This window comes from Callithrix jacchus, chromosome 5, assembly GCF_049354715.1.
Source record: "Callithrix jacchus isolate 240 chromosome 5, calJac240_pri, whole genome shotgun sequence".
Lineage (NCBI taxonomy): Eukaryota > Metazoa > Chordata > Mammalia > Primates > Cebidae > Callithrix > Callithrix jacchus.
This window is the reverse complement of record NC_133506.1, coordinates 12,804,773-12,828,526: the sequence shown is the minus strand read 5'-3', so window position 1 is coordinate 12,828,526 and position 23,754 is coordinate 12,804,773. Positions and strand designations below refer to the sequence as shown.

Sequence of the window (23,754 nt, the reverse complement as noted above, 5' to 3'; positions counted from 1 at the left end):
AATGCAGTGGAGCAATCTCGGCTCACTGCAATCTCTGCCTCACAGGTTCAAGTGATTCTCCGGCATTAGCTCCTGAGTAGCTGGGATTACAGGTGCATGCCATCATGCCCAGCTAATTTTTGTATTTTTTAGTAGAGACAGGGTTTTGCCATATTGTCCAGGCTGGTCTCAAACTCCAGACCTCAGGTGATCCACCCGCCTTGGCCTCCCAAAGAGCTAGGATTACAGGTGTGAGCCACTGCACCCAGCCAACTTTTTTCTTTTGAACTATTTATAGCACAAAACAAATTAAATAAAGTATACTCTTTTGAGCAATATTTGAAGCATATTTATTTCTCTCTAGCTGATTTCTCCAGGAATTTGGAAACTATTTGTATTATTAATTTATGGCAACATGGTTATTTGCATAAGTTTAGTAAGAATCTGTTTTCTTTTGTAACAGGACACAATTAGAGACATTGGTTATTTTACCAAGGCTTTAATTGGAATTGTATATATTCAGACACGACCAGAAAGCTTTGAGAAATAGAGGTTGACTTTATAGAACTGATAAAAATCCACTGGAAAGACTGGCCTATTACCTTGTCTATGCAATTCCTTTACAAAGTTCCTGTCCCATGGTAAGTAAGAATGTCACTTTCTAACAAGCCTGGGAACCTCAAGTTATTTTGAGACCTTAGAAGAGAGAAATTTTTTTGAGTTGGATGTTACTCCTTCTCCCAGGCTGGAGCGCAATGGCATAATCACACTTCTTATAGCCTCAACCTCCTGGACTCAAGTGATCCTCCTACCTCAGCTTCCCAAGTAGCAGGGACCACAGGCATGTGCTGCCACCCCTGGCTTGCTTATTGATTGATTGATTGATTGATTGATCGATTGATTGTGAGAGTGTCTCCCTATGTTGCCCATGCTGGTCTTGAACTCCTGGGTTCAAGTGATCCTCCTGCCTCAGGCTTCCAAAGTGCTGAGATTATATGTGTGACCCACTGCTCCTGGCCTGAGAAGAAAGGAATGTTCCCAATTCATACAGGTATCTGCAGGCACAGATAAAACCTTGGATTGGCTAACCTCGAGAGGCTTTTTAAAAAGTCTGAGATTCCTTAGGAAAAGTTTCAGCAAAGCCAGTTGAAAAGGGGCCTTGTCTGGTCACGGTGGCTCACACCTGTAATCCCAGTGCTTTAGGAGGCTGAGAGGGGAGGAATGCCTGAGGGCAGGAGTTCAAGACCAGCCTGGGTAACATGGCAAGGCCCCATCTCCACCAAAAATAAATTAACTGGGCCTGGTGGCATATGCCTGCAGTCCTAGCTACCCAAGTCTGAGGTGGGAGGATTGCTTGAGCCCAAGATGTTGAGGTGCTGTGAGCCATGGTTGTGCCACTTCACTGTAACCTAGGTGACAGATAATTTAAAAGAAATCCTATATGGCCCAGTCATTATTTAGCTGTGCCTTATGCAATTAATCAGGCCAAGGATAATGAGACTAAAACATATTTTGCAAATAAATTGGTACTAATATGATTTGTCTTTCGTGGAAATGTGGAATTGGAGAGAAAAAAACATACATTTCAAAAGAAAGTATAGTACACATGTTATTAGATTCTAGCCTTGTTCATTATTATTATTTTTGAGATGGAGTCTTGCTCTGTCACCCAGGCTGGAGTGCAGTGGCACAATCTCAGCTTACTGCAACCTTCGCCTCCTGGGTTCAAGTGATTCTCCTGTCTCAACCTCCTGGGTAGCTGGGATTACAGGCATGTGCCACCATGGCCAGGTAACTTGTTTTGTTTTTTGTTTTTGAGACAGAGTTTCGCTCTTGTTACCCAGGCTGGACTGCAATGGCACGATCTCGGCTCACTGCAACCTTCGCCTCCTAGGTTCAAGCAATTCTCCTGCCTCAGCCTCCCGAGTAGCTGGGACTACAGGCACGTGCCACCATGCCCAGCTAATTTTTGTATTTTTAGTAGAGACGGGGTTTCACCTTGTTAACCAGGATGGTCTTGATCTCTTGACCTCGTGATCCACCCGCCTCGGCCTCCCAAAGTGCTGGGATTATAGGCATGAGCCACCGCGCCCGGCCATGTTTTTTTTTTTTTTTTTTTTGAGAAGGAGTTTTACTCTTGGTGCCCAGCTGGAGTGCGATGGTGTGATCTTGGCTCACTGCAACCTCTGCCTCCCAGGTTCAAGCAATTCTCCTGTCTCAGCCTCCTGAGTAGTTGGGATTACTGGCATGCACCACCACACCCAGCTAATTTTTGTATTTTTACTAGAGACAGGGTTTCACCATGTTGGTCAGGCTGGTCTCAAACTCCTGACCTCAGGTGATCCACCTGCCTTGGCCTCCCAAATTGCTAGGATTAAAGGCATAAGCCACTGTGCCCGGCCTTAATTTTTGTATTTTTAGTAGAGACGGAGTTTGACCATGTCATTCAGACTGGTCTTGAATTCCTGGCCTCAAGTTATCTGCCCACCTTGGCCTCCCAAAGTACTAGGATTACAGGCATGAGCCACCATGCCCATCTTAGCTCCTAAAATTAAAGTCTGTTTGATTCCATGTGAGTAATGTCCATCACAAGCTTAGATTGGAGCACAGGTGCAGAATAAAGACAAGACTCATTCTTCTACCTACCCAGAGACACCTGAATACTTGACTCTTCCTTTACTCTCCTTTTTTTTTTTTCAAACATCCAATTTATCTTGTGTAAAATGTAGATTTACCAGGCAGTAATTAGAGTCTCACAGGAATGTAGCCTTTCGCTTTACTACCTATCTGCCCTTTTCCCTAAGTGCCTTCCCCCCAAGTGCCTTCCCCCCATTTAAGGAAGTGTGTAAATGCTAAATCCCCTGAAACTCTTTTGAGAAGAACAGTCACAGATATGCCTGTGGCTTTTGTTTTTCCCATATGCACCCTAAAGCTGCTTTAATAAACCTCGATGATTGAGATTTATGCCTCGGTCACTTGATTCAGATGTCAGAAGGACCCATCGGAAGAAGCAGAGAGGAAGGTCTGTTGGAAGAGGCTGAGGAGCCCAACCTTCTCCCAGACAATGGACACTTTAGGTGGTCATGAATTGCAGGGCTATTGGGACTGGGGTAAGTAAGGAGGAAGGGAACAAGATCAAGGCCCCAAGGAGAAGGGGAAACAGAGTGAGAATGGGAAATGGACCATGCCCTGTCCTCCCCTCCTCCGGTGCCCCTGCCCCTCCCCAACCTCAGAATTCCCATTGTTCCTTGAGAACTCAGACACTAGCTTCCCCACCAAGGCCTCTGGGGTCTGTGGCTGACATTCATTTCCTCCTTCCTCTGTACTCCCTCAGCCTGTCCATTCTCGGTCACACTGACTCAGAGTCTGGTCAGCTGCTTGTATGCCTGTCTCACCCAGTTCACTTAAATTCCTCTGGGGGCAGGAACAATGCATTCTTCTTTTCCACGCCACAGAACTCCAGTTACTGTGACTGACACGGAAATATTGGTTTGGAGCCAATTATCTCAGGGATGCAGCTCAAAGTAAATGTGTCTTGTATAGAGTGGGCACAGGGATGCCTTAATGAGGAAGAAGCGAGTCCCAGGAGGAGCAAGGAAAACTTGAGCTGCAACCACTTTGCATTTCAGAGGATGAATTAGAGCGGTTGTTATTGAATCTACCACCAGAGGGCGATCCAGGCAAAAAGATCTTGAGGTTACGCTTCAGCCCTGTGACCTGATCTTCCCCCAAATTCTGTGATCCTTGCTGCCTCCAGAAACCGCAGGCACTTAAGTCCAATGTAGCTTGCCAGGATTTCAGGGATTGAACTTTTATAGTTTTCTGGCATTTCCTTCAGGGGAGCAGAGGCAAGAAAATAATCAAATCGATGGTCTGCTGTTTGCTGGAGGAAGAATGAGACTGCCTAAAGGCAATGTGTTTAGTACAAAGGTGTCATAAGCTCTGAGCTGGTCCCTGCTTTACCAATTTCTGAAAGTGTGACATTAAAGCAACCATCCTGTTTTCTGGGCCTGGTTTTCCTCTATAAAATATCAATTCAGGTTCCAGTCTGTCGTGGGATGTCGTCAGCCTTTACTGCCTACCTGGGCTGTGCTCCTGCGATTAAGTGCTCATTGGAAGCTTAGTCCCTTGCTTTTCTGCCTCTCTTAGGGAACCAGAGTCATAGAAACCAGCACTTGCTGCAGTAGGAACTGCTAATATCTTGGACATTCCCCATATTATTTCCGAGACCAACCAGGCATAACCAGAGGAGTGAGACATCGGAAAAGTGAAAGAAGCTAGGGCATTATTCAGCAGTGAGCCTAAAGTCTGTACATGCAATAGCATAGCATTCATGCAAATTCTTGCAAAATGCAAAGCTAATGGCATGTGAATTATGGCTCATTCTTGTATATAACAGTAGAACATGAAACTGAAGAAACCACTACTCAGGTTGGAAGTCGCCTTGGGAGGGAGGCAAGGAATGGTGAGGGGGAGAGAATGAGCTCTTTCTGTAACGTTTCATTTCATAAGAGAGACGGATGGACTTTAAGCATCTATGGCAAAATATTAACTCAGATAAATCTGATTAGTTTCAAATTATTTTCTGTAATCCTATCTTTGACTCATTCTTTTAATTAAAAAAAAAATTTAAAGTAAATTAAGCCTTTCCTTTCAGCGGAAAGCCATAGCAAGATGGCTGTGCAAATTTCCAAGGAGAGGAAGTTGGTCATTGAAGGCATCTTCAAAGCTGAACTGAATGAGTTTGTTACTCAGGAGCTGGCTGAAGATGGCCACTCTGGAGTTGACGGCCAGGTTACACCAACCGGGACAGAAATCATTATCTTACCACCAGAACACAAATGTTGTTGGTGAGAATGGCCAGCGGATTCTGGAACTGACTGCTGTAGTTCAGAAGAGGTTTGGCTTTCCAGAGGGTGGTGGAGACCTTTATGCTGAAAAGGTGGCCACGAGAGGCCTGAGAGGCCTCTGCGCCATTGCCAAGGCAGCGTCTCTGCATTACAATCTCCTGTGAGGGCTTGCTGTGCAGAGGGCCTGCTGTGGTGTGCCATGGTTCATCATGGAGAGTGGGGCCAAAGGCTGCAAGGTCATGGTGTCCGGGAAACTCTGAGGACAGAGAGCTAAATCCATGAAGTGTGTGGATGGCCTGATGATCCACAGCGGAGACCCTGTTAGCTACTACATTGACACTGCCATGCGCCATGCGTTGCTCAGACAAGGTGTGCTGGGCATCAAGGTGAAGACCATGCTGCCCTGGGACCCAACTTGTAAGACTGGCCCTAAGAAGCCCTGCCTGACCACGTGAGCATCATGGAACCCAAAGATGAGATACTGCTCACCACCTGCATCTCAGAACAGAAGGATGGGAAGCCAGAGCTGCCTGCCATGCCCCAGCCAGTCCCCACACATAACAGGGTCTCCTTGGCAGCTGTTTTCTGGAGTCTGGATGTTGCTCTGTAAAGACCTTTAATACAATCTTGTCCAAAGTAAATAAAAAAATAAATAAAAAGTAACTTAAAAAATAACAGAGCTCGCCAGCCCCTTAGAGCACATCTTGGTCTAGGGTAGTTTCTTTAGCAGAGTTTTCTGTAGATACAGACATGTGTTCACAAAGTATCTTTAGGTTTCCCAGGCCCAGAGGGGGCAGGATAATACTAAGGGAGGGAGGTCTTCTCTGGGAGGAGAGACCTGCTCTAACCAGCCCTGTAGCTCTGCAGCTCTGCAAATCTTTGGGGCTTTGTCCTCATCTGTAAATAGGGATGAAGCTTGTCCAATTTACCTCATTCAGTTATAATGTGCATCAGATGAAATGACATTTGTAAAAACAACTTGAAAATACAACATGATGTAAGCAGGTATTTAGTTGTCAAGCTCTAAGTCCTGAAGCCTCGTTTATAATAACAACAGTAATAACAATAACAATACAGGCCGGGTGCAGTGGCTCACACCTGTAACCCCAGCACTTTGGGAGGCTGAGGCATGCAGATCACGAGGTCAGGAGTTCAAGATCAGCCTGGCCAATATGGTGAAACCCCATCTCTACTACAAATACAAAAATTAGCCAGGTGTGGTGGCACGTGCCTGTAGTCTCATCTACTCGGGAGGCTGGGGCAGAAGAATCACTCAAACCGGAGATGTAGAGGCTGCAGTGAGCCGAGATCATGCCACTGTACCCAGCCTGGGCCACAAAGTGAGACTGTAAAATAATAATATTGTAAAATAATAATAATACAATAACAAAGGAAGAAATAAAAGGAGGATGTGTAACGTGGCAAGGAGGGAAGGAAAAATGAAGAAAGAAGAAAAGAAACCTACTGAAGATAGCCAAGGAAATAGCTTTTCTTCTCAGATGCAGACTTGAGGGCTTTCAAAATAATGGAAATTACACTTCACGATAAAATAATCCCAATGGTCATTGTCATTAGAATTCAGAACAATATTTATATGGTTCTCTGTGGTGAGTCAACAATTATTTTCGATGGAAGCCACAGGGCTTCAATTTTCAGAGTTTAAATAATAAACATAGCGACACCACCAAAGAAACATTCATTAAATATCAATATAAAATACAGGGGAAGAAAAAGAGAAAAACAGCAAGCTGCTCATTGCAGTGTTTCCGACTGAGACTCTGTTCCGCAAACCCTGGGGGAGCAGCATGGATTGAGCTGTTACTTGAAGCTTGGGTTAAACACAGTAGACTTTCCAGGGCAGATCAAGTCAATTTATATTCTGAAAACCTGGCACTGCCTAAGAAGATGCAAACCCATCTGACAGAAGCTTTGCAGGAGTGTAGTTAATGCCATAAAAGGGTGCTCAGAGACTCACCCATAGAGACTTTCTGATAGCTGATGCCAGGGACAGCAAAAAGCGAATGTTCGGTGGGGTCGTTAACCAAGCCCCTCTCAGTTCTTCTTGAGCCCATCCTCCGCTCACTGGTCCCCGTTTTATAACCATGCTCAAGGAGCCTAGGCTTCTCTGCTTCTCTTCCAACATGCTCACTGTCACTACTTTATCCATTCTGTACTGTTGCAGGCTGAAGGGGACATTCCACTTAGAGGGATCCACAGATTCGAAAGGCTGCTTGGGGAGGGCAGCACAGTAAGCTACAAGAACTTTGCCATCAAGACAGGTCTGGATTTAAGTCCCAATTTCTGCATGTGGTAACCAGTCTGCAAGAGAGCCTGCAATGATTCCTGCCCCTCATATTCACGTCCTTGTTAGTTCCCTTACACAGTGACTCAGGGCTGGCTCTGGGTGACCAATAGAATACGGAGGAAGTGATGGAGTATGAATTCCAAGGCTAGGTCACAGAAGGCATTGTACCTTCCACCTCTTAGATCTCTCTCTAGGGAAGCCAGCCACCACTCTGCAAGGACTCTCAAGCAGCTCCATCTACAGACTCACATGGAGAAGAATTAAGGGCTCCTACCAATCACAGCACCACTTTGGCAGCCTTGTAAGTGAGACACCTTAGAACAGGAGCCTCCAGCTCCGACTGACATTTGACTGCAACGTCATGAGAGACCCTGAGTTTGAACCACCCAGCTGAGCTGCTTCTGAGCTAACCCACTGAAACCATGAGACATTATCAGTATTGTTTTAAATCCTAAATTTGGGAGTGATATGTTACATAGCCATATTAACAAGTGTAAGTATTGGGAGCATTTAGGCTGATATTCATTTGGGAGGCACCTGTACAGCTGTATCAATTGTTCAATCATTTAACTATTTCTTGGTAAAAAGCCCTGTGCTTGAATTAACCTGATCTTGAATTACAATTCAACCCAAGTTGCCTCTTCAAGGAGGCCTAAACTATGGGCCTATAAAAAGGAACAAAGTGTCCAGAAGACCAGGCATCCTTACCTGAATGTAAGGCTTTCTCCCTGCAGGATGGTATTGCTGTCAGGAGGGACCGTGTATTCGTTCATTTTTGTACTGCTATAAAGAAATACCTGAGCCCAGATAATTTATAAGAAAAGACATTTAATTGGCTCACGAATCCCTAGGCTGTACAGGAAATGTGGCTGGGGAGGCCTCAGGAAACTTACAATCATGGTATAAGGGGAAACATGGAGAGGGGAAGCAGGCTGGAGCAGGGGGAAGAGAGAGGCGGAAGATGCTACATACTTGTAAACAACCAGGTCTCGTGAGAACTCTAACAAGAGAACAGCACTAGAAGGATGGTGCCAAACCACTAGAAAGTGCTCCTATGTCCAATCACTTTGCACCAGGCCCCACCTCCAACACTGGGGGTTACAAGTGAACATGAGATTTGGGTGGAGACACAAATCCAAACCATATCAGATGGTAATGAATATGGAGGAGCAGCCCAGTATCCAGCACAAAGGCCCTCAATAAACAGAAGACTCAGAAGTGGGGCCACCCTATCTCTGGAGCACTGATTGGCCTGCGCTTCTTTCCCTGAACTTCCTGGAGGGCAGGGTCTGTGTCTTCTTTATGGGTACCCGGAGCCCCAGTCCCCATGGCTGCTGGCACTTCATGAACTCATTACTCCAACATTAGAGGTAGAGAACCAGGTTCTCTGGATAAAGAGTGGCTAAAAACAAGAATTAGACTCTTGAAGCAGGTGATATAGAAACACAACCAAATGTGTTCTTAGAGATGAGCCGTGCCCTTAAGCTTTCCTTGGCCTTTTCATATGACTGCTACTGCTTTAGCATATGTCAAAATAATTGACCAAGATGGGCAAAAAGTCACTAAGAATGAAAGCACTTCCTTTAAGGAATATTTCATTTTCCATGGGGTCTTTGAGAGCTTAGAGAGAAATGGAAGCGATGGTGAAATAATAGAGAGTAGACTGCTGCAATTAATGTGATTTACCACAACTTAAGTATCACTTTCAGATAGTGTCAAATTAAAGCATTTAAGAAGATTGCTGAAAATAGGAGACTTTTTTCTTAGCTAAGTGAAACGCTGGCACAGGAGGGCTCCAAAGGGAAACTGCCGGATGCTGCTTCATGTGCTTGGCATGTTTGTGCCTAACATCTCCTTAGTGTTTTTGAATTTTACATTGTCTGCAAAATTGCCACTTCATTAAAACTGCCTCAGAAACTCCCTTTTAAACGGTGGAGGTAGCTGTCAGTCTGCCTCTGTGCTGCCTCATTCACATTTTAGAAATGCAGGAGTTATTTTCAAAAGTACCTTTTTATTTAATTTTGAGTTTTGTATATCTTCAGAAAAAATATTGGTTAGTCGAGGAAGTCAGAGGGATGACTTTAAAATCAGTATATTTAATATATCTCCTTGTTTAAACTGTTAGAAGCTAAAAGTTCCTAAAGTTTGACCTCATTGCAGTGATATATGCCATAAATCTCCAACATAATTTTGTTTTAGCTTTGACAATAGTCCTTACAATTTGGGATTTAATAGAATTTGAGTAAGAGTGGATATAGAATATCCTTTATTTCTTTCTCTTGCCTTATTGCTCTGGGCAGAACTTCCAATACTGTGTTGGATAGGACTGGTGCGAGAGAGCACCCTTGTCTTGTACCAGTTTTCAAGAGGAATGCTTTCAGCTTAGGCCCATTCAGTATGATACTGGCTGTCAGTTTGTCATAAATGGCTCTTATTATTTTGAAGTATGTTTCTTCAGTACCTAATTTATTGAGAGTTTTTAACATGAAGGGATTTTGAATTTTATTGAAAACCTTTTCTGTGTCTATTGAGATAATCATTTGGTTTTTGTCTTTAGATGTCTTTATGTGATGGATTACTATTGTTCATTTGCATATCTTGGACCAGCCTTGTATGCCAGGGATGAAGCCAACTTGATCGCGGTGGGTAAGCTTTTTGATGGGCTGCTGTAATTGGTTTGCCAGTATTTTAGTGATAATCTTTGCTTCAATTTTCATCAGGGATATTGGCCTGAAGTTTTCTTTTTTTGTTTTATTTCTGCCAGGTTTTGGTATCAGGATGATGCTGGCCTTATAGAATGAGTTAGGGAGGAGTCTCTCCTTTTCAATTATTTGGAATAGTTTCAGAAGAAAGGATATCAGCTCCTCTTTGTATTTCTGGTAGAATTCAGCTGTGAATCCATCTGGTCCTGGGCTTTTTTTGGTCGGTAAGCTATTTATTATTGCCTCAATTTCAGAAGTTGTTGTTCTATTCAGGGATTCAACTTCTTCCTGTTTCAGTCTTGGAAGGGTGTATATGTCCAGGAATTTACCCATTTCTTCTAGACTTTCTAGTTATTTGCACAGATGTGTGTATAGTATTCTTTGATTGTTATTTGTATTTCTGTGGAGTCAGTGGTGATGTCCCCTTTATCATTTTTTATTGTGTCTATTTGATTATTTTCTATTTTCTTAGAGGAAGTCAAATTGTCTTTGTTTGCAGAGGACATGATCCTACATCTAAAAAACCCTTCATCTCAGCCCCAAAGCTTCTTAAGGTGATAAGCAACTTGAGCAAAGTCTCAGGATACAAAATCAATGTGCAAAATTCACAAGCATTCCTATATACCACCAATAGACAGGCAGAGAGGCAAATCATGAATGAACTCCCATTCACAACTGTTACAAAGAGAATAAAATTCCTAGGAATACAGCTCACAAGGGAAGTGGCAGGAGCGCCCAGTCCCTGCGTGCACACGGCAGCCGGCATGGCACACTACAACTTCAAGAAAATTACGGTGGTGCCGTCTGCCAAGGACTTTATTGACTTGAAGTTGTCAAAGACTCAACAGAAGACTCCAGCTGTTACTCATAAACATTGCCAAATTCATCGCATTGGACATTTTTACATGAGAAAAGTCAAATTTGCTCAACAGAATTACCATGATAGACTTTCGCAAATTCTAACAGATTTCCCTAAGTTGGATGACATTCATCTGTTCTATGCTGATTTGATGAATATTCTCTACAACAAGATCACTACAATTTGGCTCTGGGGCAAATAAATGTTGCCAAAAATTTAGTGGACAATGTTGCTAAAGATGACTTTGGCTGATGAAGTACAGCGACCCCCGACTCCCTCTACGCAAGCAGCTGAAGTGTGCAGCCCCAGGGCGGATGTGCACCATGATCAAGAGGCAGAAGCAGAGTTTGGAGTATTTGGAGCAAGTGCATCAGCATTTATCCCCTTTGCCACAACCATTGATCCAAATACCAGGACTCTGCTTTTGGGTGGGTATCCAAATGTTGGGAAGTCCAGCTTCATCAATAAGGTGACAAGAGCAGATGTGGATGTCTGACCCTCTGCGTTCATAATCAAGTCTCTGTTTGTTGGGCACATGGATTCTAACTGTCTACACTGGCAGACTGTAGATGCTCCTGGGATCCTGGACCATCCTCTGGAGGACAGGAACACCATTGCGATGCAGATCACTGCCCTTGCCCATCTCCGTGCTGCAGTCCCGTACGTGATGGATTTGTCTGAGCAGTGTAGGCACGGGCTGAGGGAGCAGCTAGAACTCTTCCAGAACATCAGACCTCTCCTCATCAACAAGACTCTTATAGTTGTAGCCAACAAGTGTGATGTGAAAAGAATAGCCAAACTTTCTGAAGACGATCAGAAAATATTTACAGATTTGCAGGCTGAAGGATTCCCTGTAATAAAGACCAGAATCCTGACTGAGGAAGGTGTTATTAAAGTTAAAACAAAGGCTTGCGATAGACTTTTGGCTCATCGAGTGGAAACCAAAATGAAGGGAAATAAAGTGAATGAAGCGCTGAATAGACTGCACCTGGCTGTCCCAACCAGGAGGAACGATAAGCAGAGGCCCCCTTTGATCCCCGAAGGAGTGGTGGCACGCAGAAAGAGGATGGAAATGGAGGAGCCCAAGAAGAAGAGGAAATGAGATCTTGAGCTGGAAATTGGAGGTGATTAAATTTTGGGTCTTCAGAAGTACTGGGATTTAATGAATTCGTCTGAAAAACATGATAAGATACCAGAAATCTGGGAAGGCCATAATATAGCTGATTATATTGATCCAGCCATCATGAAGAAATGGGAAGAATTAGAAAAAGGAGAAGGACTGAGAACAGCTGCCAGAGAGTATGACAGTGACTCAGAGTGAAGATGAGGAGATGCTGGAAATCTGACAGCAGGCAAAGCAGATTAGAGAGAAAAAGAAGTTGAAAATTCTGGAGTCCAAAGAAAAGAATACACAGGGACCCAGGATGCCTCGAACTGCTAAGAAGCTTCAGAGAACAGTTTTGGAGAATGAGTCACGTAGTCTTGGTGTTGACATTGACAATAAAGACAACGCCCACTACGCAGTCCAGGCAAGACGATCCCGGAGCGTCACTAGGAAAAGAAAGGGGAAGACTCTGCTCCCGCCTCCTCTGTGGCCCAGAGTTGGAGTTGCCCTCGAACTCCAAGTGAGGTTTCTGGTCTTTGGGATGTCAAGATGGTGGAGAAAGCCAAGACTATGATGAAGAATGCTCAGAAGAAGATGAATCGATTAGGGAAGAAAGGGGAGGCGGATGGACATGTGTTTGATATGAAGCCCAAGCACTTACTCTCCGGAGAGAGGAAAGCTGGCAGAAAGGACAGGAGATAGGGTCCCTGCCATTGGCGTGGCTCGGCGAGGCTGTTGCTGTTTATTTGCTGACTTGGTACAGTAGGGTTTCATGAAATTGGAGCTATCTGTAAACTGAAAAAGACAAAATCAGTAAAGCACTTGTTGCTTTGCTGAAAACTATGGTTAACCCTATATAGATGTGGGAAATGTTTGTCACTGCATAATATTACAAATATTTTGAGCAGACAATGTTCTACATTTAATGGAGTATCTACCAATCGCTTCAGATTTTCAGAACTGGGAAGATTTACTGGTGTAACTGGGTTATTTTTGGGAGAAAAACCTTATTTTCTTTAGTAAGAGCTTGGGAGCAAACACGTTTATGAGTGTGTCAGTATCCCATGCTTAAAATACCCCCTTAAATTATTTTCTAGTCTTTTTGTACAATGTCTCATTGTAATCTGTCTTCAACTATTTTATCCAAAATAAACCTCCAGAAGAAAGCGAAAAAAAAAACAACAAGGGAAATGAAGGACCTCTTCAAGGAGAACGACAAACCTCTACTTAAGGAAATCAGAGAACACAAACAAATGCAAAAACATTCCTTGCTCACGGATAGGAAGAATCAATGTCATGAAATTGGCCATACTGCCCAAAGTAAATTATAGATTAAATGCTATTCCCATTGAACTACCATTGACATTCTTCACAGAATTAGAAGAAACTATTTTGAAATTTAGATGTAACCAAAAAAGGTCTCATATAGCCAAGATAATCGTAAGGAAAAAGAACAAAGCTGCAGGCGTCACGCTCCCAGACTTCAAACTATACTACAAGGCTACAAAACTACAAAGCATGGTATTCGCACAAAAACAAACACAGACAAGTGGAACAAAATAGAGAACTCAGATATAAGGCTACACATCTACAACCATGTGATCTTTGAAAACCTGACAAAAGCAATGGGGAAAGGATTCCCTACTTAATAAATGGTGGTGGGAGGACTGGCTAGCCATATGCAGAAAATTGAAACTGAACCCCTTCCTTACACTTTTAAAAAAAATTAACTCAAGATGGGTCTAAAGACCTAAATCTAAAACTCAAAACTATAAAAACTCTAGAAGAAAATGGCAATACCATTCAGGGCATAGGCACAGGTAAATATTTAATAATGAAATCACCAGAAATAATTGCAACAAAAGCAAAAATTGACAAATGGGATCTAATTAAACTAAAGAGCTTCTGCACAGCAAAAGAAGCTATCATCAGAGGCCAGGCATGGTGGCTCATGCCTGTAATCCCAGCACATTGGGAGACTGAGCAGGGCAGATCACGAGGTCAGAAGTTAGAGACCAGCGTGGCCAACCTGGTGAAACCCCATCTCTACTAAAGATACAGAACATTAGCCAGGCATGGTGGTGTGTGCCTGTAATCTCAGCTACTCGGCAGGCTGAGGCAGGAGAATCACTTGAACCCAGGAGGCTGAGGTTGCAGTGAGCCGAGATTGTGCCATTGCACTCCACCCTTGGCAACAAGAGCAAAACACTGTCTAAAAAAAAAAAAGAGAGAGTGATTCAGGCCGGGTGTGGTGGCTCACGCCTATAATCCAAGCACTTTGGAGGCCGAGGCAGGCGGATCACCTGAGGTCAGAAGTTCAAGACCAGTCTGACCAACATGGTGAAACCCCATCTTTAAAAAAAAAAAAAAAAAAGAGAGAGAGAGATTCAGCTTGGGGTTCAACAAATTAGTATGGTTTATTCCAGGCTGAGGTCAAAGCTTGGTGTGGTTCAACTGCCTAAAGTTTATTTCCCAGGAGAAAATAAAGTAGAGATTTAAAAGTAGTGGTCAGAAAGGAGAACTTTTTCTTTTCTTTTGAGACAGATGCTCTGTCACCCAGGTCGGAGTGCAGTGGCACGATCTCAGCTCACTGCAACCTCTGCTTCTTGGGTTCAAGCAATTCTCTTGCCTCAGCCACTGGAGTAGCTGGGATTACTATCTGCCATCACACTGGCTAATTTTTGTATTTTTAGTAGAGATGGGGTTTTACCATGCTGGCTAGGCTGGTCTCAAACTCCTGACCTCAGGTGATCCATCTGTCTCAGCCTCCCAAAGTGCTGGGATTACAGGCACAAGTCACCATGCCCAGCCAGAACATTTTTGTAATCAGCAAAAGCCAAGGTGAATTGCAGTTGATAGATTGCATGAACAATATTATGCAAGCTTGATAAAATGTGTGGGATATGAACACTTTATTGATGACAATTTACATCAGATCTTATATTTATATAGAATGTTAATATTTTATCTTTTATTCTATAACTTGCTTTTTTCTAAATAAGTGAAATAGATTTGTATGTATATACATATGAACATGAAGTTCCTTTTGTATTGATATAACACCCAATTGTTTGTTTGTTAAAAATGATAATGTTCAACCCCATTGAAGTGAGGGGGGGCAGAAAGATGCTGACCTTGGTAGCTTTGGAAATGTTTCAGTGTGTAACACTACAGTGAAAAGAATTGAATTTAAGCACTATGCTGTAGTTGATAACGTTGCTTCCCATGGGTCAATAATTATGATATGGCTTACATATATATTGGAATTAAATAATTGAGTAAATAAATGGCAAATGTTGGGAACAAGAATTCTCACTTTTGAGGTGAAGTTTTACAGGCAAGCAAGGGAATTAGGAGAACAGAATGATGTATGTTGTAATGGATTAGAGCTGGAGAGATCAGTAGGAACTCATGTCTAGCCTAATATGGATGTAAATGGTAACACATAGAAATATTTATAGATATGTCTTTATATACAGGTGAGTATACATTCATATGTTTCCTTGCTCTGTGAAAGTACTGAAAAAAACAACACCCAGTAGCAATTAGCACACCTAGCTCCCAGATAGCAGTTTTTGGTGCCATTCTTCAGTAAAAGAAATCAAGGCTTCTTGGAGAGATGTCTGTCAAGGACCGGGGCAGAAAATATACACGAGGAGGCTGGAGCAGCTTGTAGTGCTTGAAAGTCAGGAGATGTGCTTTGTTTGTTTTGTTAAAAAGGCAGTGATGGGAACATGTCTAAAGGACCACGAAGAGCTGTGTGTGTGCGTGAAAGAGCTCCCAGTGAGAAAACTGGAAGGATTATTATTTAGGTAATTGAAGATATTAGGTATACATATTTTTGGGGTTCATGTGATAATTTGATACATCCATATAATCAAATCAGGATAATTGAGATACCATCACCTTAAATAATATTTATCTTTTCTTTACACTAGGGACACAATTTGAGCAGCAAAATAAATAAAATGGTAGTAGATTACACAACAAAATATACTTATATAAATAAATTATTGAATAAACAAATAGGGAAGATGAGGCAAATATCCCGTGTTGAAGAATTCCAAATTATTGATGTAGATGCTGTGCCCTCAAGGAGGGGGGCATAATTTTTCACTCCCAAGTATGGGCTGTAGTGACTTTTTTACAACGGGCACAGTGTGGTTAAGGGACGGGGTGAAGGGTAACCTTGCAGTGGAGAAATCTGACAAACACTTCTTCAGTCAGGTCATCAAGGTCAACATCAACAGTGAAAGGTCATATTGATACTATGTTCCCTCAATATGTGATGAAAATGAAACGTTACCTTCAGGGTCCTCCTCCTCAAAACAGATAACTCCAGTCTCATCGTGAGAAAACGCAAAATTACAATGGAGGGGTATCCTACAAACTATTTGACCAATATGCCTCAAAATTATTAAGGTCATTAAAAAAAAACAAAAGTCTGAGAAACTGTCACATCCCAGAGGAGCCTAAGGGAACATGGTGACTAAATGTAATGTGATATTCTGGATGGGATTCTAACACCTAAATAGGACATCAGGTAAAAATAAGGAAATCTGAGTAAAGCACGGATGTTAGCTAATACTAATAATGTATCAATATTGGTTCATTAATTGTAACAAATGTGGTAACAGTAATTTAAGATGATTGCCCTGAGGGAAACTTGGAACAGGTATATGGGAAATCTGTACTATTTTCTCAACTGTTCTGAAACCCTAAAACTGTTCTTAAAAAATTAAGTCTCTTGTTAAAAACTAAGTGATATGGGCTATAGGCTATAACACTTCAAGACTATTGACATACACAGAAGAATATCATTAACATTGATTGGACTTCTTAATAGCAAAGGAATTAAATTTGCTGAAAAGATTTTCGACTAACTTAAAAACTTCATTCTCCAAGCATGACCTACACAGTTTGAGAAACATAAGAGAAATTGAAAAGATTTCTTCAGCATTGCAATAATCGCCTTAGGTCTATAAGTCTGTTTAATCCTTACAATAACTCTAGGAGGAATACGCTAACTCCATTTTAAAGAGGAAGAAATTGCGGTTTAGTCAATTGCCCAAGTTTAGACAGTAAACAGTGAACAAAGATTTGAACTTGGGAAGTATGACTCCTGTACCCACAGTCCCAACCCTATGCTGCACACACGCCAACATTAACAGCTGAAAATATTCCCAATAACTGAGCTGACTGACTTGCTATATGCTGTTGTTGGCAACATAATAGTTAGAAATTGGTGGCAGCTATTATGAACAAGGACTTTTGCTTTAGACAAGATGATTTGTAGAGTACTTTTCTGGCAGAAATTTGAAACCAGAGAACTGATGACTATTGGATATCCTATGAGTTTTTTAAATTTTTATTTTTATACTTTAAGTTCTTGGGTACATGTGCAGAACATGCAGGCTTGTTACACAGGTACACACATGCCATGGTGGTTTGCTGAGTTTTTCTTTTTTTTTTTTTTTTTAATAGAGATGGGGGTCTCACCATGTTGCCCAGGCTGGTCTTAAACCCTGAGCTCAAGCAATCCACATGCCTTGGCCTCCCAAAGTGCTAGGATTATAGGTGTGAGCCACCACACCTGGCTATTTTTCTTTAATAATAAAATATATGAAAAAAGTTACTATGTCAGTAAAAATTCTCTTCATACCAGAATTTTGCATAGTGTAGAAACAGATTATTATTGAACTTAGAACATCAAGTTTTTGCCTGAAAAATTATTTCTACTTATCAAGAGATGTTCTTGAATGGAAGTGAACATTATGTCCAAGGCACTGATCTTTCATAAAAATAAAATGGAGAAAAATGCTTTTTGTGAAATAAGTACATTGACCTCACCAGCGTCTACTCTTCCTGTTGTGAGTGAAATTCCGATTAAAATATGATAACATTTCAAAAAAGTTGCTTAACGTAGTATACACTTTCAAGATGTAATCTTTGACTGAGGAAGACTCACTTGAGCACAAGTCTTTTCTATAAGGTAAACTTGACTTTCAGACCAAGATGGTGATGGTACCATCAATATTTTGCCTTAAGAAACTTAAGAACTTAATATAAACATTTAAATGTACTGCTTTTAAAGGAAAGCCACCAGCAATTTCTAAACTTAAAGCAAGAAGATGAAAGGATAGAATAAATTTTACCTTATATTCTACAATTCTCGGAGAAACATGAGCCCACATGAGAAACATGACTCCAGGGTTTGCCCACAGTCATGAAAGTGTGATTTGGGGAGGAATCCTGAGGCTCCAGCTCTGGGCTTCAAGTTTTGATCCCTCAGCCTTGAGTACAGGAAGGGGATTGATGCTGCTGCTGTGGGGTTTTCTGGGGTCTGACCACAGCAACTCATCAGATCTCATCATTACCTTCCATTCTCCTCTCTCAGTTCTTTCCTTCAACTCTTGCGCCACTTCTACTTTGTTCAGAGGGATCATGCTGGAAGGTATAGGATGTCAAGTTCACTCTGCTTTTATTTTTTATTCCTTTTTGCAGACAGTCGGCAGCTGTGTGAAGACGGGAATAGAGGAGGCATGGTAGGCAGCCACAGCTTGGATTCTCTGCAGCCCTGGGGAACGTGGCCACCATGATGTCTTCCCACCATGATGACTTCACCCCACCCCTTTCTGGTGACCCCTGCTGTCGCCCTCACAGGTGTTGCCCTCAGTGTCTGAACTCTGGGTTTGATGCATCCGGAAAGGAACCCCTCACAGGCCTCATTGCCGGGAGCCTCCAGTAGCCAGGACAGGCCCCACAGGGGAGCTGTCCGCTTCCCCACACAGCTAGCTGCAAGGGGCTCGTTCCCACTTTCCCAATCTTTCCTGCCTTTATTTATATTCCTAAGTACAGCTGTGGAAAAGGGAAGTGCTTTGATACCAAGCGTCAACAGGTTGAGGATTCTGTAAAGGCATCTTGGAAAATCAAGGAAGGAGATACATGCCTAATTCCTAGGCTCTGTTATCCTGGCCTCCAGCAAGACCTACCCTCATATCAGAGAGGCCCATTGTAGATAAATACGGGCTGCCAAAAGCAAGGCAAGCCCCGGGCAAACTGCCCAACAGATGGTTCAACTCTGTGTGTACCAGCCAAGGGCCCATGTGTCAGACAGTAGCTTCTGTTTGTGCCTTAAGTCAGGGTTGTGAATATGATGATTGTGGGATGGCAGGGATCCCACAGCTATGGATGTGGGACGGTTTAGTTCTATCCAAGACAAACGTAGGACATCTTCTTTCAGGGGTTTGAATATACAGCTTTCTCTGCTGCCCCCTCAAAGCCTTGGCCACTGGAACTGAGTGGTAAGAAGGGTGAAGGGCTTTAGACAGGAGGGAAGGAGTGTCCTTGCATGGCTCAGAGGACGGGGACCCTAGCCAAGATCTTGGTGCTTTGGCCTGCAGACAGCATCAGAAGCCAGCCCAGGGAGTGGGCCAGTGGCCTTGTACAGAGGGCTTGTGGTGGCTAAAACTATGTGTCAGTCTTACTAGGCTAACGGATACTCACTTAGCTGGTAGAACATGATTCCTAGGTGTGTCTGTGAGCTGCCCCCTGGAGATTAGCACTGGACTCAGTGGACTAGGCGAAGATCTGCTCTCACTGTGTGGGTGGGCACCGTCCAATCCACTGAGGGCCTGAAAGAACAAAAAGGCGGAGGAAGGGCGAATTCCCTCCCTCTACTTGTGCTGGGACATCCATCTTCTTGGACATCTGTGCTCAGGCCTTCAAATCCTGGGACTTAACCTGACCTCCTGTAAGTCCCCTGGGACTTACACAGCCCCCCACTCCCCCAGCGCTATGCCGATTCTCATGCTGTTGGACTTGAACCAAATTACACCACTGGCTTTCCTGGCTCTCCAGCTTGCAGCCGGCAGATGGGAGTACTTGTCAGTCTCCATAACCACATGAGCCAATTCCTAGAATAAATCTCCTCGTAGCTATTGATCTTTAACTATTTATTCTCTGGAGAACCCTGACTAACACAGGGCTCTTGTTTCCCTCAGGTTCCTCAGGTCCTGAGAGGCGGAGGTGGGCCAGCAGAAGGTGAGCTTGGGAAGGCAGCCCGGGTTCGGTCCAAATCCTTCTGGCTCTTCAACTTGGCGGGTTAGTTAACATTCAGAAGCCTTCATCCCCCGTCCGCAAAATGGGCATGAACGACTCAGAATGCTGCCTTGAAGAAAGGATCTACCCAGCATGGTGCGTGGAGCCCAAGCAATTGGTACTTCAGGTCTTCAACCTGCCCCTTTCCAATGACCCTGCTGTCGCCCTCGCAGGTGTCATCCTCGGTGTCTGAACGCTGGGTTTGATGCGTCTGGAAAGGCGCCCCTCACAGGCCTCATTGCCGGGAGCCCCTAGTGCCACCAGCAGCCAGCAGGGAGCGCGTCCTCCGCCCGCCCACTTCTGCTCCTCTCGCAGCAGGGCTGGTGACCTTAGGACAGAATGACTCTAAACGCGCTCCAGCCCGCGGTGTGATCATTCCCTGATGTGAAAGCTTCAACCGCAGTCTCAAAATGAGCTCTTCCAAGGCATAAAATAATCAGTTAAAAATATTATGGGTTGCCAGGCGCGGTGGCTCACACCTATAATCCCAGCACTTTGGGAGGCCAAGGAGGGTGGATCACGAGGTCAAGAGATCGAGACCATCCTGGTCAACATGGTGAAACCCTGTCTTTACTAAAAATGCAAAAATTAGCTGGGCGTGGTGGCGTTCGCCTGTAGTCGAAACTACTTGGGAGGCTGAGGCAGGAGAATCGCTTGAACCCAGGAGGTGGAGGTTGTGGTGAGCCGAGATCACGCCATTGCACTCCAGCCTGGGTAACAAGAGCGAAACTCCGTCTCAAAAAAAAGAAAGAAAGAAAATATTATGGGTTGTAAAGATGTTGGCTCCGGAGAAGAGTGAGACCCAGAACGCGGTGCAGCTGCAAGCACCCTGGGCTGCGCGGAAGGCTCTGATCTGGGGATGGCCCTTGCCAGTGACAGTGACCTGGGCTGTCTTGGAGACTCCGATTGCTCATACCAGCCTCAGGCAAGGTTGTTTGTGCACTCGTGAAATCAGACGTATTAAAGTACTACATTGATCATGGATTTTGTTGAATAGCCAAGAACAACAACAAAAGAATGTTGAAAATGATGAGGGTGTGGCTCTACATTGGGAAGGGAAATAGGAGGCATGAGACAGAGGAGAATCCAGGACAATTCTGTGAGAAAATGTACTTGCACTCTGGTTTTTTGCGGAGGCCCCTGTGTGCTGGGAGGCTGGCTGGGATGGGGAGCTGGTGGCAGAGAATACTGTCTGTTTTATTCCTCATAACTGGAGAGAGATGCAACAGAAGACTGGGGTCATTAGGAACCAGTGGGCAGGTAGGGACAGGCGTTGGCGTGGACTAGAGCAGGTTCCCCTGAAGTTCTCCAGGGTAGAGGTGAAGGAGCTTCTAGAGCAAAGTTTGCCAGTTAAGGGGGAGCTGCTGTTTGGGCTGCTCTCCAAAGTGGAGAATTTTCGTGTGTGCCTGGAGTGTTTCTATTTGAGAGGTGGGAAGGTGAATTATTTACGAGTAAATATATCCATCTCTCCTCAGATTCTGCAGAACTCGCAGACCCAAAAACAAATTAGAAATTGCTTTTCTCTTCTTGCTTAACCTAAATTTCTTTGTAAAAGCTGAAGGAAAATATGAGTAATTTTCTAATATAGTCAGTTACAGAGACAACAAAGAGAAATATTCAAGGAAAAAAAACACTAATGTGCTTTGACTTCGTGTGTGTCTTAGCTGTAGACAGAATTGGGACTTCCTAATATGGGTTTGTTCCAATACAACCCCTCGAAAAGATTTTCATCAGCAAAACACACACCGGAGGAGCAGCTGCTGTGCAGTTGTCTCCTGCAAACCATTTTCTCACTTCATTGCTAGTTTTCACAGCATCTTTCTTCTAACAGTTCTCCTTTTTTGATCTGCAAACAACCTGGGATTATTTCTTTCTCTCCTGGTAAATGAAAGAAATGTAAAGCAGATTCTAGAATAGGTTTAGATTGGTTTATTCCAGGTCCCTGGAATAAACCGGGCATGGTGGCTCAGCGTTTTGAGAGGCTGAGGTGGGCAGATCACCTGAGGTCGGGAGTTCAAGATCAGCCTGGCCAACATGGAGAAACCCCATCTCTAGCAAAAAAAAAAAAAAAAAAATTAATTGGGTGTGGTGGCGGATGCCTGTAATCCCAGCTACTCAGGAGGCTGAGACAGGAGAATCGCTTGAACCCAGGAGGTGGAGGTTTCGGTGAGTTGAGATTGTGCCATTGCACTTCAGCCTGGGCAACAAGAGTGAAACTCCATCTCAAAAAGAAAGAAGTCTGTGTTAAAGGTTAAGTCACAAATACAAAAATACAATAAATAGAGAACTGCCTGGTTAACTGGGGGCTGATTCCCAGAGATACAACCTGGGGGAGCTTCCCTAGCAAGGTGGCTACTCCCTGCCAAGGTAACCACAGCTTTCTAACGATAAGTAAAGTGTTTCTACTCATATCATAGGGACCCTGCTAAAACATGGCCCTTTTCTCTCTGCCATCCAAAAAAACATCAAGAAAGTAAGAAGGGGCGTTTCTGAGAGCAAACTAGGAATCTTAGCATAATGCCTTCTCTCTAATTATGTTGGAAACAGGCTTTTAAAAAGAAAAAAATCTGAGGAGAAGATTACTAAATAGAATTCAACTAAAATGGCTTTTGATATTCTGCAGCTTCAAAGCATTTGTATTGGGTATATGTTCTCATGGATTTTGTTTAAGTTAAATTTGAATGTCCCATTCCTCTGAGAACTCAGAGAAAGCCAGGTTGATTAATAAGTAATTAAGAGGCCAGGAACAGTGGCTCACACCTGTAATTCCAGCACTTTGAGAGGCCAAGGTGGATGGAACACCTGAGGTAAGGAATTCAAAACCAGCCAGGTCAACATGGTGCAACCCCACCTCTACTAAAAATATAAAAATTAGCCAGGCGTGGTGGCTCACACCTGTAATCCCAACTACTTGGGAGGCTGAGGCAGGAGAATCGCTTGAACCAGGGAGGCAAAGGTTAGAGTGAGTGGAGATCGTGCCATCGCACTCCATCATGGGTGACGAAGTGAGTGAGACTCTGTCTCAAAAAAAAAAAAAAAAAAAGTATTTAAGGCCAGATTCAAGCTTACTTCTTAGGAAAAAAAAAAAAAGAGGTAATTAAGAACAGGTAGACATTTCAGATAAACTAGCAAATTAGCATTCATAGTTCCTTAAGTTTTGCTCCAACAGTCTGATATTTTTTGCAAGTACATGATGCACATATGTAGATATAGTAGTTTATCATTAAGCCTCACCTCATGATTATTAAATGTGATGCTTTGCTCTTTTAATACTTGCAGTTCCCATTTTAAATGTGCAACCAAGTGCACAATTTTCCTTTGGTTCCAGGAAATTTGGTTAATGGAAACTCAGCTATTTTTCGCTAAGTCTCTTTTAGTCATACAAAGGTAGTTCACCTGAATTTTCAGTAAATCTCATGGGAGAAAAGAATCAACTTTGGTGGTTATCAACCCAATTTTTTTTTTTCTTTTACCCCAACCCAGTTTTTGTTCAGCCTCCACTGCATTTACCAAGTGGAGTAGCAGCTGTGGGGCCATTGCATTCTTTCTACTGAAAATATGCTATTGAAAGGAGAGAGGACTTGATCTAAAGGAAATGGAAAATCATTCTTTGGGTATGGAGGCCAAAGGAATTTCGAAGGCTACAACCTGCTATTAAACTGCTATGTAGAAGAGAAAAGCAAGTATTAATAGGACCCTGAGACACTCATATTAAGGAATCAGCATTGACCTTACCCTACAATTACTCCCCAGTGAGGAGGGATGAGTGGCAAATGACAATCTCTAGACTGGGAGAAAGAAACAGCTTCAAGACATAGTCTTTCATATCCCTGTATGACCTTAGGCTGATCACA

At 43.2% G+C, this 23,754-nt stretch overlaps 2 pseudogenes across 1 annotated transcript in view; both read left to right on the top strand.

Annotated features, from left to right (window-relative positions):
* LOC118153556 (small ribosomal subunit protein uS3 pseudogene) overlaps nucleotides 1–22,959 on the top strand; it is a 34,094-nt pseudogene extending 11,135 nt beyond the window's left edge. Inside the window, exons 3-8 of the transcript XR_013535110.1 lie at nucleotides 443–620; nucleotides 2,912–7,627; nucleotides 9,692–9,776; nucleotides 9,899–10,060; nucleotides 18,305–18,463; nucleotides 19,804–22,959. The product of XR_013535110.1 is annotated as a small ribosomal subunit protein uS3 pseudogene (transcript). The remainder of the gene's footprint in view (nucleotides 1–442; nucleotides 621–2,911; nucleotides 7,628–9,691; nucleotides 9,777–9,898; nucleotides 10,061–18,304; nucleotides 18,464–19,803) is intronic.
* Nucleotides 10,068–14,356, top strand: LOC100402822 (GTP-binding protein 4 pseudogene; annotated as a pseudogene).
* Nucleotides 22,960–23,754: the final 795 nt, after the last annotated feature.